Consider the following 16,509-nt stretch of genomic DNA (forward strand, 5'->3'; position numbering starts at 1 on the left):
TTTAATAAAATCCAGATTCTCTGTCCATCAAGGCTGTGGAACATCTACATTTTGCCCTGATGAAGTCCTTATGTATAAGGACAAATGCTGTGGCTGTGTTTGTATCTTCATGTTAAGGCCTTCTGTTTGGCTAGACTGAATCTCTCCCAGAATGGAGGACTGTTCCTGTGGTCTATGTGACTGTCGTGGCTGTGACCCAGTGCTACTTGATGCTGCTGCCAGCCTCATTCGCTCTTGCCCTTTGGTGAAAATGTAGTATCCAGTAGTGTTGATGCCCATGATAGTCGATAGCTGAAAGTATCTGTGAGGAAGGAGGCTAATTTCAATGATGAGTCATAGAGACAAACTAAGGAAGGAGAGGTTATTGAATCGGTCTGTCCTATATTATCAAAAAGCATATGCACAAATATATGTCAGGCCAGGGGCAAATGGAGATCAACAGTGGCCTTATTCAGGACCATGTTGAGCTATACATTCCTAAAATTTTTGATAGAACATGAGACTTTCACCCACCATGGTTTGATGTTCACCAAGGTATGGATTTAGCATTGCTTGTGTGTATTGCAATATAGGAGTTCTTTCAAGCTGATCTTTTGGATACAATGCAGTGTTTACCTCGTATTCAAGTCTGGTGGGGTTAAAAAGCTGATTGTCTGATACAAAAGAATTACCAGTAGCTTTTGATCTATAAAAATTATTTATTTGTGTACCCTGTGGTAAGGCTAAAAGCACACATTGATAATGAGGGTCATTCATTCCTCTTATCCTAGGGTCGACATGTTTCAGCCACCTACTGTGAGCGCCAGACAGAGGCTGTGCCCAGGATCAGGATCGCTATTTTAACTATCCATTCCTCAATTATTTGAGTAGGCTCAGCTATTCATGGAAGTTTGGGTGCAAGTAAGACAATTAAAGTAAAACGGTTTTCTACAAAACAAGATTCTTATGTCTGTAGTCAAAATAATACCTCAATCCAAGTTTTGGTGGGGTCCCAAAACTTTCAGTTTGTGGTCTTCCCTTCTGACTCACAAAAGCTCAACACATCTTAACGAAGATGCTGACGATTACCTCCGCTTTGATGTGGAGGTCGTCTGTCCATGTTTTCCCTAATTGGAGAAGACCGAGCACCCAGAGCTAGTCCAGGAACGTCTCTTGCTTACAATGGCTTTAGTCTATGACCTGGGCTTTACCATCAGTGTCCACAAGTCTCATCTTCCTCCCACATAGATACTGACCATTATTGGGGTGGTGCTCAAGACACCCCTTATAAAGGCCTTCCATCTCCCTCTGAAGATTGTGGATATTCAGGCAATTATTCCGATGTGCCTGTTTCATGCTTAAATCCTGGTTGTGCTGATTGTGCATCTACTGGCCCTCACAGCCTCATGCATCCTGTTGGTGCCTTTCACCAGGTGACAGATGAGAGCCCTCCGGTGATGTTTGAATAGACAATGGCTGGCACATTGGGCATTTATCCACTCGGGTACAAAACATTTGAGCATTGGGGTTTCCTTCACGGATCGCCTCGACATGGCCCTTAATAGGAAGCTACCTCCGTTCTGTGACGTACGCTTCCTGCAATCAATCAATCAATCAATCAAGAAATTTTTATAGCGCGCTACTCACCCGGAGGGTCTCAAGGCGCTGGGGGGAGGGGGTCCGCTACTGCTCGAACAGCCAGGTCTTGAGTTGCTTCCTGAAGGAGAGGTGGTCTTGGGTAAGACGGAGATGGATGGGGAGGGAATTCCAGGTCTTGGCTGCCAGGTAGGAGAAGGATCTTCCTCCCATGGTGGCTCTTCGGATGCGTGGAACGGCGACGAGGGCGTGGCCGCGTGGCTGGTTGATCGTAGCTGGTGGGTGGGAGTCTAGAAGGTCAGGCGGTTGTTGAGGTACCTGGGGCCTAGGTCGTGGAGGGCTTTGTGTGCGTGGGTGAGGAGGCGGAACGTGTTTCTTTTGCTGACGGGGAGCCAGTGCAGGTCTCTCAGGTGTCCGGAGATGTGGCTGTGGCGGGGGATGTCCAGGATGAGTCGTGCGGAGGCGTTCTGGATGTGTTAGAGTCTTTTCTGCAGTTTGGCTGTGGTTCCGGTGTAGAGGGTGTTTCCGTAATACAGTCGGCTGGTGACAAGTGCCTGGGTGACCGTCTTCCTGGTTTCTGAGGGGATCCATCGGAAGATCTTTCGGAGCATGCGTAGGATGTTGAAACATGAAGACGAGACGGCGTTGACTTGTCTGGTCATCGACAGTGAGGAGTCCAGGATGAAGCCCAGGTTGCGTGCGTGGTCCGTTAGTTTGGGAGCGCTGCCTACGGCCGGGGCCAGCAGGAGTCGTCCCAGGCAGATGGTGATGATCCAAGGATGAGGACTTCCGTCTTGTCTGAGTTCAGTTTCAAGTGGCTGTTCTTCATGCATTCGGCTACTTCTTTCATCCCTTCGTGTAGGTTGGTTCTGGCGGTGGCGGGGTCCTTGGTGAGGGAGAGGATCAGCTGGGTGTCGTTGGTGTAGGAGATGATGTTGAGGCTGTGTTGGCGTGCGATGGCAGCGAGGGGGCTCATGTACAAGTTGAAGAGGGTGGGGCTGAGTGATGATCCTTGTGGTACGCCGCAGATGACTTCGGTGGCCTCAGATCTGAACGGGGGAGGCGGACTCGTGGGGGTTCTTCTGGCGAGGAACGAGATGATCCACTCCAGTGCCTTCTCTTGGATTCCGACGTTGCTGTGGCGTTGTACTAGGGTGCGGTGGCAGACAGTATCGAACGCTGCGGAGAGGTCCAGGAGGATGAGGGCCGCTGTTTCCCCGTTGTCGAGCAGGGTTCGGATGTCGTCAGTGGCTGCGATGAGGGCATCCTGCTCTAGCTTTTTTGATTCATGGGACTACGGCGAGAAGTGCATTCGTGGAGCGCAGGGTTTTTCCAGGGCAGTAGGGGGAGAGAAGTGAATGGTTAATTTCCGGGCTTGCTCTGTGAAATGCTTGATGTGATATGCACAGCGCCTTGAATTTTATTCTCTCTCTGACTGGGAGCCAGTGAAGAGATCTGATCCCTGCCTTGACTGACTCTCTGCGAGGGATCTGTAGGAGAGTGTGGGCGGCACAGTTCTGTGTTCTTTGCAGTTTTTCCAACACATACTCTGGGGCTCCTAAGTATAGAGCATTGTTGAAGTCCAGCCTAGATTGTACAAGGCCCTGAATGACCACTTGCCTGGCTTCGAAGGGTAGTAGTGGCAGGATTTTTTTCAACATTCGGATAATCCCGAAACAGGTTGCAGCTGTTTTGGTTGCTTGAGTGTTTAATGTGAGTTTGTTATCTAGCCAAACTCCTAGGCTTTTTATATTTTCTTTGGGAGTTGGCATTGGTCCCAAGCTTGAGGGCCACAGCTGGTGATAGGTGGTAGGAGGAGAGAGGCCGAGGATCATAATCTCGGTCTTATCACCGTTGAGTTTTAAGGATGACATTGTCATCCATCTTTTGACTTCCTCCATGCATGCTGCCAGATTGGGTTGGGGGGGCACGCTGCCTTTCTGTGTCAGGGAGACCACCAGCTGGGTGTCGTCCGTGTACGATATGATTTTGATACCGTATTTTTGGACGACACCCGCCAGTGGCCTCATGTACACGTTAAACAGCGTGGGGCTCAGTGAGGAGCCCTGAGGCACACCGCAATCTAGGGGTCGGTTTTTAGAGTAAGAGTCGCCATCAAAGACCTGAAAGGTTCTGTTGCTGAGAAACGAACTCAGCCAGTCTAGGGCGATTCCTGATATGCCAGGATCGAAGAGTCGAGCTAGTAGAGTTTTGTGGCATACCGTGTCGATTGCTGCGCTTAGATCGAGGAGGACCACTGCCACTGTCCCTCCTCGATCCAAGATCTTTCTAGCTTCCTCTGTGACTGCTAACAGCGCCGTCTCAGTGCCGTGTCTGGGGCGGAACCCTGTTTGGGAGGCGTCCAGTAGGAGGTTCTCCTCGAGGTAGTTAGTGAGATGGAGGTTGACATGCTTCTCCAGGATTTTGCTTGCCCATGGTAGCAGGGAAATTGGGCGGTAGTTATTAGGGTCTGCTGGGTTGAGATTCAGCTTTTTTAATAGTGCTTTCACCATTGCTTGTTTCCAGGCGGGGGGGACCACCCCTGAAGAGATTGAACTGTTGAGTAGATCCAGGAGAGTAGGAAGAATGATTGGGTTGACCATATTCATCATCTTAGGGGGTGCAGGGTCGAGGGGGGAGCCAGATTTTGCCTGAAGTGCAAGAAATTTGAGTGATTCCAGGTCTAATAATGGGAAATCATTCAGGTGAATTTGCGCAGGGTGTTCAGTCGCGCATGTGAGTTGTGGTAAAACAGTTTCTGGGTTGGGGTTTGTAAATGAAGAGTATATTTTATTTATTTTTTGGAAGAAGAATTCGGCTAATTCGTTGCAACGGGAGATGGAATCAAGGGTTGTGATTGTAGGTGGGGGAATTTTGGAAAGGGTTTTAACTACCTGATACATTACTTTGGGTTTAGGCCTGGCTGCCATGATTTTCTCATTGTAGTAGATAGATTGAGCGGCGTTTATTTCCATTTTGTAGGCTCTGATATTTTCTCTATACCTTTCTTTGTCGGTTAGGGCGTATCCCAGGCGCCACTTTCTCTCCATTTTTCTACACTGTTGTTTTAACTCCCTGAGTTTATCCGAGTACCAAGGGGCGGTTTCTCGGGCTCTTTTTAGTTTGGTTTTTCTTGCGTGGAGGATGGTGTCAATGGAGTCCTCTAACCATTTGTTAAAGGTTATGCTATTTTGTTCCGGGTTTTTGGAGAGGATAGGTTTGGGGTTAAACTGTTTCTGTCCAAAGTCCTGCAGAGAGTGCATGAGGTCCATTTTCACATTGGGTCAACCTCTCTATCGATATCTGCTATACCGCTACCATGAAAGATCCTCTGGAAGGCACTTGTGCTTATTCTATTGGTGCCATGGCTACTTCCTTGGCTCTTTTCAGAGTGACACCTTTTCTGATTTCTGACAGGCTTCTAGTAGTCCTTGCATTCTTTAGCAAAGCAGCACTGTTTCAAGTATCAAGCACATAGTGATGAGTGTGTTGCCAGAGCTGTGTTGCAGGATTCCTTGGTTTACTGACACATTGTGCTCCCACCTAAAAAGGGAGGTACTGCTTTTGGATATATCCATAAGGTGAGAAGTCAGTTATATGAAAAAAATAAAACTAAAAAAAGATTGCGGGTACAAGAATATTGTTGTTAATTCCTCCACCACAAACATTTGTACTTTACAAAGCACCAATATATTGTGGTCCAAAGTAACTACATTAAAATGGTAAGTATGTGTATTTAATTTTTAATTAACATTATTTAAACAACATACATTTTTATTTTAAAAAATGACAATATTTTTTTAATGTACATAAAATAACAATCCTTAGTATATACATTTTAAAAAGTGCATTAGTGTATAGAAATACATTGTTATATGAAATTATAAATAGTACATGCATTATACAAATAAAAATATTTTAAAAATAAAAATATAATATTAGTAAAGCCTAAAACACAACATAAAAATAGAATTATTAACCAAATTTGAAATATAAAAACATTTTAAATGTATTCGACCATTATAAATACTAGTAAAAAATGTAACAAAAGTTGATATCTATAAAATACTAAAGAAATAAAATAACTTTAAAAAGCTAAACAAAACTGAACATTTATTTTGAAAGTATTTTAAAATAGAATATACAAGTTTAAATTAAATATGCTCAAAATATCTTAAACAGTAAAGCACATAAAAAAATGTAAAGTTACAAGCCTAAATACATTTGGGAACAGTGAATATATTGTGAGGGGGGAGAAGTCGGGTTTACTAATGTAACTTCTTTGCACTAAACATTGTAAGTCCATACATCGGACATGGTCAGAGTTACTAGTACATTGTGGAGGTCAGATTGACTGTTCTCATGGCAGCCTAACAAACAGGGTGGAATGTCCATAAATTTAGAGGCGTGGGGGTGATTTCTTTATTATTTATGTATTTATTCAACTTATACCTTGCAGCTCAAAAAAGGCAGGATGATGTATCAAGGACATGGACAGGTATCTAGGTCTTGGGGAACAGCCAGGTTTTTGCACTTTTTCTGAATGGAAGGAGCTCCCTAATTTGTCTGATCTCCCAGGGGGAGTCTGTTGGGCAGTTTGGCCGCTGCCACCCCAAAAGATCTACCCCCTGACCTAGCTTTCCTAAACCTTGGTACCTTCACCAGTCTCGCCGATGAGGAGCGTAGCAATCTTGTTGGGGTGTACCAGTCAAATTCTTTCCGTATCAGCACAGGCCCTATCCCATGAAGGGCTTTAAAAACAAGGCAGAGAGATTTGAATTGCACTCTCTGTCTCAGAGGGAGCCAGTGAAGTTCTGCCAGAGCCGCATACGCAGAGGATTTTCTAGGCAGCCCTAAGACTAACTTGGCTGCTGCTGACTGGATCCTTTGTAGTCTGTCCAGCAGGAAATTAGGAGAGTCAAGCAGAAGGGCGTTACAGTAGCCAAGCCTACTGAGAATCGTACACCTTGCCACTTGTGCACCCGCCTGAGAAGGTAATAATGGATTTTTTTTTCGAAGGTACCTAATGATCGCAATACAGCATACTGTTGTTTTTGTGACCTGAGCTTCCATAGTAAGCTTGTTGTCAAGCATAATGGCCAGATTACGTACAGTTTTCGCCCGAAATTGCTATTCGCAGCGCAGAAGAGCACCTCTGTCTTTCCTGCGTTAAATTGTAGGGAGTTGTTCTGCAACCATCGGGCCGTGTCCCGCAAACAGTTATGAAACACCTCCACTGGTGTCGAATCCTCTCCCTCAAAGGAGAGTATCAGCTGTGAGTCATCCGCTTAATTTATAATGTTGATATTATGTGTTTTGATGACCGCAATCAGAGGTTTTAAGTAAATAGGGAATAAAATAGGGCTAAATGCCGAGCCCTGAGGAACACCATGCAACACGTTGGAGAAGGCATATTGGAAGGGGGGGGGGTGGGGGGGGGGACACCGCCTGCTGTCTATCCTGCAGAAAAGATTGAAACCATCGTAAGGCACAGCCTTTCACCCCGGCCTCGCTCAATCTTCTTAGCAGGATTTCATGATTGACCTTATCAAAGGCGGCAGACAGGTCCAGCAGGATCAGTGCTTGGCTGTCTTGTATCCTTCCACTTCTCATATTTAAGGAACTACTTTTTAGGTCTCGGCCTGTGTAGGCTGCGCTTGCGCAGTCTCGCTCCCGAGATTTTCTGTTTTCCAGAGTGGGGGCTTGAACCCGCCCCTCTTCTCTATTGGCTGGCTTCCTAAACGGAGGCCAGCCATTGGAGAAGAGGGCCATCTGTCTGTTTAAGCCCCGTCTTTTTCGGATTGAGGGGCGTGTTTTTTTAGGTTCTTTCTCTCCCCTTCCCAAATTCCAGCCAATGGGAAGAGGAGAGAAAGAAAAACACGCCACCCAGTCGGAAAATGACGGGGCGTTTTGGAGATCCATTTCTGGCCTGCGAGCGGAGAGGGCAGTGCAGCGACTGCTGGCTCCGACTGAGGGATTTAATCTCCGCCGTTACCCGGCTCGTGCATGTCATGTCCCTACACCCTCACATCCCCGGACCACCCATGGAGCCCGACGTGGATGCCTGCCTGTCGCCGAGGAGAGCGCCGTTGGACTGGGAATGGTGGTGCCCATGCGGCTGCATGCCATTCAAAGGGCCCATCACGCCGCCCCCAGGGGCCGAGTCCTCTGCCCAGGTGGTCTTCGCTCCTAGAGGGCATGGCGGTGTGCTGCTCGAAGCCATTTGGGGAGAGCATCTTGTCGTTGGCCAGGTCCCCGCCAAGGCCGTAGGAGACGCCTGCCTGCTGTGCGAGCCCCTCATCAGCTCCCTGGCCTGGGAGTGGGACACGCTGTGCAGGTTTCCCAGGTTTTCCACATTGTAAGTTCCATGGTGCGGAGGTGGCTGGCTCTTCTCCTCTGCTTCCCAGGGTATTTTGGTTTTGGTTTCAGAGCGGGGGCATCGGTTCCAGCGCCGGGCACTCAATCCAGCATGATTTGACAAGGTTCTGCCGTGCCCGGGGCTCTGGTCCTGGATGTCGCCCTGCCGCTGGCGGCTCCTGCGGGCTCTCTTCTGGTCTGTGCGCCTCCAGCAGCAGGGCTCAGCTCAGTGCCGGCGCAGCGGGGCTGCTGCTGGACTGCTGCACATTGCATGAATCCCAGCTCCACAGCCAGCCTGCGCCTCACAAGCAGCCGCGCCTGACGTCAGCAGCTCGCATCTCAGCCGGCACCCATGCACCTTCCCTCTCACTCAGTCCTTCTTATGCTCCCGCCTCCCACGCCCCCTTTTTCGCTCTCAGTCTCTCTCCTTGTCGCCACTCTTCCCCCCGCCGCCCTCCCACGGCTACCTGTCCCTTCACTTTAATCGCATCCCGTTGTTGTGTTTCCCTGCCTTTCTCAGCTCCTTCCAACCCCAAACGGGCGCCTATCTCCACTCGCACAGCTCCTTTAATCCAAGCTCCGTTTGCAAGCATCCAGTTGAGATTGGCCATCTTTCTCCTTTTTCCTCTTTTTACCCTTCTTTTTGCCGCTCTTGCTTATTTTCGTGCCGTTGCAGCCTATATTATTTCACCCTACGTCCAACGGGCGCAAGTGTCTGCGAGAGGAGTTCCACCGGAACATGCTAGTGACTGGGGAATACGAGCCGAGCGAACAGCCCGGGGTTAAGACCCACTTGAAGGTAAGACCCGATGGGGTGAAGTATTCTAGGTTCACGCAGAATTAGTTCATCAGACTCCGGAATGTGTATCCCAAATCGAGTGACAAGTTGGGGATGACTGAACGCAACTGAGCCCATGGTATAATGCTTCAGGAGGCCGAGAAAGCCTCAACTCACATACCTGATTATTGTCAAATGCTTTTCTATCCTCAGTCAGGGCTAACGAACAGCTGGAGGGTCGAAGGGTTGAAATCAACAAGGGAAGAAGATATAGGTTTCTTAACTTCAACCTTATGATAACACCAGACTTTCTGTCCTTGCAAAGTTGACGTTCTTTGCATAAATAACCATTCCAAGAATATGTAAGTCTTCCAAGTGTTGCCTCTGTTCCCTGGTTGTGATCGTTTTTTCTTGCCTCTGTTCCCTGGTTGTGATCGGTTTTTTTCTTGCCTCTGTTCCCTGGTTGTGATGGTTTTTTTCTTGCCTCTGTTCCCTGGTTGTGATCGATTCTTTCTTACCTCTGTTCCCTGATTGGGATCGCTTTTCTTGCCTCTGTTCCCTGGGGCGTTACTGGGCAGAGGTGGGCGTGTGGTGAGGGGCAGTGGGTGCCTAGGGCATGGACGCCAGCGCACCGGCTGTCCTGGACTGAGGGTAGCAAAGGGTGAGCTCTGGGAGTTAGGGTGAGCTCTGGGAGTTGGTGGGGGCCTCGAAAAACCCATTTGTTAATAAGGAGAGTCCCCGGGGTGAGGGTGTGTGTGTGTGTCTCTGTGGCTTTGTGTGTGTGTGTGGCTCTGTGTTTGTGTGTGGCTCTGTGTTTGTGTGTGGCTCTGTGTGTGTGTGTGTGTGTGTTGGGCTGTGTGTGTGTGTGTGTGTGTGTGAGTGTTGGGCTCTGTGTGTGTGTGAGTGTTGGGCTCTCTGTGTGTGTTCGGCTCTGTGTGTGTGTTGGGCTCTGTGTGGCTCTGTCTGTGTGTGTGTGTGTGTGTGTGTGTGTGGCTCTGTGTGTGTGTGTGTGGCTCTGTGTGTGTGTGGCTCTGTGTGTGGCTCTGTGTGTGTGTGTGTGGCTGTGTGTGTGTGTGGCTGTGTGTGTGTGTGTGTGGCTGTGTGTGTGTGTGTGTGGCTGTGTGTGTGTGTGGTTCTGTGTGTGTGTGTGGCTCTGTGTGTGTGTGTGGCTCTGTCTGTGTGGCTTTGTCTGTGTGTGGCTCTGTGTGTGTGTGGCTCTGTCTGTGTGTGTGTGTGTGGCTCTGTCTGTGTGTGTGTGTGTGTGGCTCTGTCTGTCTGTGTGTGTGTGGCTCTGTCTGTGTGTGTGTGGCTCTGTCTGTGTGTGTGTGTGTGGCTCTGTCTGTGTGTGTGTGGCTCTGTCTGTGTGTGTGTGTGGCTCTGTGTGTGTGGCTCTGTGTGTGTGTGTGTGGATCTGTCTGTGTGTGTGTGTGTGGCTCTGTGTGTGGCTCTGTCTTTGTGTGTGTGTGGCTCATGTCTGGGTGTGGCTCTGTCTGTGTGTGTGTGTGGCTCTGTCTGTGTGTGGCTCTGTGTGTGTGTGGCTCTGTGTGTGTGTGTGGCTCTGTGTGTGTGTGTGGCTCTGTCTGTGTGTGTGTGGCTCTGTGTGTGTGGGTGCGTGTGGCTCTGTGTGTGGCTTTGTGTGTGTGTGGGTGCAAATGCAATAGGTCTCGCATTTGCGAGAGATTAAGCTGTAGTGTAGTTCCTATTTTCCCAATAGGCTCTGCGCATTGGAATAACATAAACAGCAGCGTAGACGTAGGACTGAGGTCATCTAGGTCTCTACTGACTGTTAAACTTAATTTAGGTTTGCGCCAGCTAGCTCAGAGGTCACTGAAAACTTTCTTGAATGAAGAGGAATGGATAACCTTCCCTGGCTCAGACAAGAAGGGATTCAGTTTCTGACAACCGCATAAACATAACAACTTTGCTCCCTCAGAATAAGAGTATATCTCTAGTGTTGTGTGAAAACAATAGACAGATATTTCACTCAGTCAGCAGTGCATACTTAGTTTCACCAGAGTGCAGAGAAATAGAGAGACGGGCGTTTTCAATAAAAAGGTGTTATTTATTGAGCAGTCTTCTTTCTCATGCAAGAGAAATGAATTGCCACAATTGCAATACTTAAAGTAAAGTAGAGTGCGTACAGTAAAAGTAGTATTATGAAATAATACTGTAAAAGCATTGATATGGTTTCTTAGCCATATGATACTTTAAAATGGATAAAATATATACATACACAAATACATTGACTAAAATACTCAACTGGTGCTTCTAACTAAGCCTACCCCGGTGTACCTGACCTAAGCCTAATACGTGGGAAGGGACAAGTAAGTAGCGATGTTAAGTTAAGTTGGTTAAGATAATTTTGACAAGAATCTGCATCAAGAATTCTCTTTAAGGGTTTAGTCAGCTCCGTACCTTGGTAATAGAATGTTGGAGGTCTGGTCTCTCTTTTCTCAGGACTCGATATTCCAGCAACCCGCAAGGGTAGGCTGGAAACACCGGAGCTGGATTTTCTCGGCTGGAGAAAAAGACAGCGTCTCTCTCAGTGCGTCAAACAGGAGGGGTGGCTTCCGCGAGCACTCGCATCAGCTGGGCTCTCGGGCATGTAGATGGCCGCTCTGCTCCAAACCACCGTGTGTTTTCTTAAGGCAACTGTTGGTATTTTATACCTGAAAGGTGCCGGGATTGACGTAAGGTTGGACATAAGACGTCACCAAGAACTAACAGTTCTTGCAGGACTTCAGGAGTTCTTGTTCAAATCAAAACAAAAGCAGGGGGGGGTTTCCCGGGCTGCTGGAGGCTTGGTTTGTTTAAAGAACGCGTTGTGCTTTCTAGGAGTCGATGGGAGTAGCCGTGCTGTGCTTTGGATTGCATGGGCTGTTACTGAATATGAATCTGATTCTTATGCCTTTGTCAGGACATTATTGATTATAACCTCACAAGGGCATAAATCGGGAATATCGAATTAGGGTCCTAGATAAGAACACGACACCCACTCCACGAATTGATGTCCATCATTACTAAAACTAAGCAATATTAAACATTCAAAGGTGCATGTGTTTTTTTCCGACCCACCCCAAAATACATATTTTGCGTTTGAAATGGTATACGGTAAATACACGAAAATTAGTATTTTCAAGCAGTGTTATCATTCAGAGAAATGCATATATATATATCAGCTGAACGAATTGCAAAAATTTCACATGAAATGACTCTAAATACAGAAAAGAAGGTCGAGACAATTTCATCACATATTTATACAAATTTCTGTATATGTGCTAGAGGCTGAGGTAAAATATTTTCTCTAGTATCCTAAAATAGAAGCTCTGTTCTCTAAGAATAGTTCTACTTTAAGCAGAGTACCATGTGCCAAAAAAAGTAAATATTTTGAAAATATGGGCAAAAATAATTTCGCTTTCAGGGGAAAAGTTCCAAATATTTTCTGTAGCTTTGTTTATCAAAAACTGAAGGCTGAATTCAGAGTTCAGGGAACGCTGTGTGCTCATTGTTTTTATTAAGAGTTATTCTTGTTGCTTGGAGAGAACATTATTTCAGACAGACCTGCAAAAAATTGGTCTACCACATCAGGTGAAAGTTCGGCTAAGTTCGAAAATATTGCAACTGCGCAGTTCTCTGTGTGAGTGCTATCATCGATGGTTGGATCAGCAATGCTCACAGAAGGCTGTACCTGTTCGGTGCTGCTTTCCTCTCTTACCTCACCGCCACATACTCGTAGTGGTGAAGTCTCAACGAATGCCGTCATCAGAATCGGTAGCCGCTGGGGACAACACGATGCTTGAGTCGTTACCGGACCTAGCAAAGTATCGATATCCATCGGTACTGCTGATTGTAGTGTAAGACAGATGTCCAACACACATTCTTCTCCGCATAGCAGACATCGAAGCACAGGTATGATGCAATCTTGCCAGATCGGTCTGAATGAAAGAAACCAGGTTGTACTTAGATCTCTTAGCCTGGCCAATCCGAGGACCTTAGTGATACGGTCTCGGTATCGTATTGCTAGGATCGTTTCTTCCATCGTTGCTAGAGTCTTGCCTGTGGATTGGCTTGCCATATCGGTGCAGAAGAAGCAAAATAAAATTCCTGCCACGAGTCCCAAGATTAAGGGTAGGCCGCCACAGACAGAATGGACAAAATTCGGGAAGATGCCCAGAACTGTTTCAAATGGTGTTAACAGTCCCGAAAAAATTGTCTTAAATACATGTGCGATGCCACTGGTATCAGACATGTTTGATTTGGCTTAATACTTCTACGAAATGTACGGGGCAATTTGTTGATAAAAGGGTATGTATCTCTGCTGCTGTCCTTGCAACTTTCAGATCATATGTTTCTTTTGATGATGTTAGAGGCACAGTTGTTTGTAAAAGAATAGACATCATTCTGCTTAAAGTATCAATTCCAATAGAAGAGATATTCAACCGAGGCCATAACGCAGCCCCCATATCTGGATCGCTGTGTGGATACAATACTTGCATACAGCAAACGGCCCTGGAAGTTACAGTTGTCAGATAGGCTTTTCCTGGCAGCATGCCACAACAGCTGTGGTCACTGATTAAAATGTAACTACCATTAGAAAGTGGTCTAAAAAATGGCTCTATCTGTTTTGCAGGCTTGCCATGCAGGTGACATGAAAGGTTATTTGAACACCCTTCGCAGGCTCCATGCAAATTAATTCCTTGACACAGAAGTGTACCGCTTAGTGATTTTTTAAAATTTTTACCACTAAGAAATACCTCTCTGTTTCCTTCACTATAACATCTGTGTGTATAAGGTAAATCCCAGGTTGATTTGATGTATTCTTTACCCAACCTTTCATACTGGCCTGCTGGTATATACTCTTGACAGTAGTTAAACTGGAAAGTTGTTATCGGAATTGTAATCGTTCCATGTATTATCCATTCAATGACAGGTCTTTCTGACATTGTCAATGGTAATGTCTCGATTTTTTCAATGCTCAGGATTGTATAATCTGCTCCTTTTTGTGCCAAACTGATTTGTTTATCAGTAAGGTTAAAGAGACCGAATAATGACGTTGTGTTGAATAAACGCCATGGTACGTAGTCTGAACGCAGATTATGCAACGTCCATCCAAGCTGTACAATAGAACGTAATTGAGACTGACCATGTCGTAGCATTAGTAAGTCCTGCTCTATTATATCAAATGCCGGACAGTATAAATTGGTAGACACAAGTACACACCTAGTACAATGAATTGCTAGGCTGACAAACCATTTGTGTTTAGTCACTTGTATTTTTATGAAAAAAGATTATGAAAAAATGCATTGGCATCAAAGAGTTCACACCGCATTTACAGAGGTTCACAAGTGCATTGAAAAAACCATAAACAATACATTAAGTCAAAACATACACATATGACAATTGTGATGACAATAAATATAGACAACTGTGTAATGCCTCAAGAAATTCTCTTTGTTGAGGCACCAATCCTGGATGCAAAATAAACAAGTGGACAGCTAAGATGACAAACTAGCCTACTTGTTTTTACCACCGCTAGATACACATAAATTGGTTTGTCAAATGGTGCAAAAATAGGAAATCACAAAACTATGCAGCAATGTAGAATTGTGTGTGAGTTTTATTCCTATTGTGCCCTGATGATTCAGTATCTGGGTGGAGCAGGACGCCGACGCGTTTCGAACCCGTTCAGTAATTAAAGGGTTCTCCTCAGGACAAGGATTGGGGAGGTCGTTGTCGCTGAAATTTAAATTAAAAACATGGTATCAATGGAAAGCTGACTACTGCCTCACTTAAACTCAACCACTATGAAAGAATAAGCAAATACCTTATGCTGGAAAATATCAGGATGCTACCTGTGAAAAAGACGGTATATACCCTAGTTAGTCTCTGTTATTTGTGATGCACTCTGAGCCACCATATACATAAAAGGAACTTGGCTTGTAGGCACGTACCTTGATGTTAAATGTACATGCACCTGTCAGGAATACTCGAGTGCCCGAAATCAATAAATGCGCCTAAGGGAAGTAAAACAACGTATTACAATCCCAGCTAAACTGCCTTTGTGTGCGTCTTAGCGCGTAACTGTCCATCACAAAGCATGCCCACTCGGTCCTACCTTTGTTTGTAGGAGTTAAATTCCAAACTCGGACACGAGCGGCAGCCGCCGCGGTGGTTCGGAAACTGAAACCCAAAGGGAATGCAGTGATTAGAAAAAAGCTGAGGTCGCGCTCACTCACTCTGTCTGCAATTTTTAAAAGTTTGTTTCGAGCGGACTTACGTTTTGAACGATGGATCGAAGCTGTAAGTCAGGCAACCGGCGGTAAGAAACTGACAACGCGAGTGCAGAGGGGGCGTGTCCCTGTGTATTTAACGCGTGATGCGTATGAGACGGCCTGATGGAACGCATGATGCGTGTAAAAACGGCCTGCTGGGACATGTAGTCCACTCTATACTTACTATTATTATTCCTCCCGTGTCCGCTACACACGGTGATGGAACACACTCAACGAGGGGAATGTTATCAATATTGAAAAAACAGTGTGGGATCAAAGGCAAGCATGGGAGTTCGAGTTAAAATAAGTGATCTCTTTGTAGAGGTCACGCGCATATTTGCTCAGTGGTTCAGGGAAGAGTGGCTCAGAGACAAAGGGGACACACTTGGGGACCCTAATAAGAGGTTGGCAAATGGCGTATGTACTGCGCAGTTGTTCAGATACGTGAGCATATTAACTACGTGATTACACAGACACATGAGTAGCAAGCAGCACAGACAAGCAATCGCTGCGGGCACGCTATCTACAGATTACTCAGTTCATTGAGGTCATTCAGTCCGACCATGGCAGTGTTGAACCTCAGAATAAGGTAAGCCTCTTTTTGAGCAAGGCGTACATCTGGATCCCCGCCTGCTCCTGGAGTATTCTTGATATTCGCCAGGATCGTCCATTTCAAGTCATTAGATGAATGTTCTTTTCGTAGAAAGTGGGATACCAAGGGTGCTGTCAGGACTTTGTTATTTATCCTCGATCGATGCTGGATAATACGTTGGCGCACTTCCTGGGTTGTTTTGCCAATGTAGACCTTTCCACACGGGCAGGTGATGGCGTATACTGCATACTTGGTCTTACAGTTTGTGAAGTTGTTATGTCGCCAGTGTTTTTGGCCGTCCGTGAACAGAGTCCCTTCTGTTGTCAAGTTGCAAACTGAACATGTCCCACATTTACGGTGGCCCATTACCGGGCCCATGTTGAAGAGGGTTCCCTGTGTTTCTTTTTTCGTGACACCCCTTGTGGACGATATTTGTTGTCCGATACTTCTGTTTTTTTTGAGTGCAAAAAGAGGTTTGCAAATGTCTGGTAGGATTTCCTCAATGAGATGCCAATTATTTCGAATTATTTTCTGTACTGGGTTAGTGTGGGGCCCGAAGGTGGAGACACAGACCATTCTCTCGACATTAGACTTCTCTCGTTTTTGTAGGAGGTGCTCTCGAGGTGTCCATCTTGCCCTCTTCATGGATTGTTTCAACAGTTTTGTCGGATAGCCTCGTGCCTTCATTATTCCTATCCTATCCGAAAATAATTCGAAATAATTGGCATCTCATTGAGGAAATCCAACCAGACATTGGCAAACCTCTTTTTGCACTAAAAAAAAACAGAAGTATCGGACAACAAATATCGTCCACAAGGGGTGTCACGAAAAAAGAAACACAGGGAACCCTCTTCAACATGGGCCCGGTAATGGGCCATCGTAAATGTGGGACATGTTCAGTGTGCAACTTGACAACCGAAGGGACTCTGTTCACG

The 16,509-nt window shown here is 46.2% G+C and overlaps 1 protein-coding gene across 2 annotated transcripts in view; it reads left to right on the plus strand.

Annotated features, from left to right (window-relative positions):
- The window catches only part of EDA (ectodysplasin A), a 1,522,411-nt gene that overhangs the window by 914,393 nt on the left and 591,509 nt on the right, over positions 1-16,509 (plus strand). The gene's annotated exons all lie outside the window — the stretch shown is intronic.

The sequence above is a fragment of the Lissotriton vulgaris genome, chromosome 4_1, assembly GCF_964263255.1.
Source record: "Lissotriton vulgaris chromosome 4_1, aLisVul1.2, whole genome shotgun sequence".
NCBI classification, from domain to species: Eukaryota; Metazoa; Chordata; class Amphibia; order Caudata; family Salamandridae; genus Lissotriton; species Lissotriton vulgaris.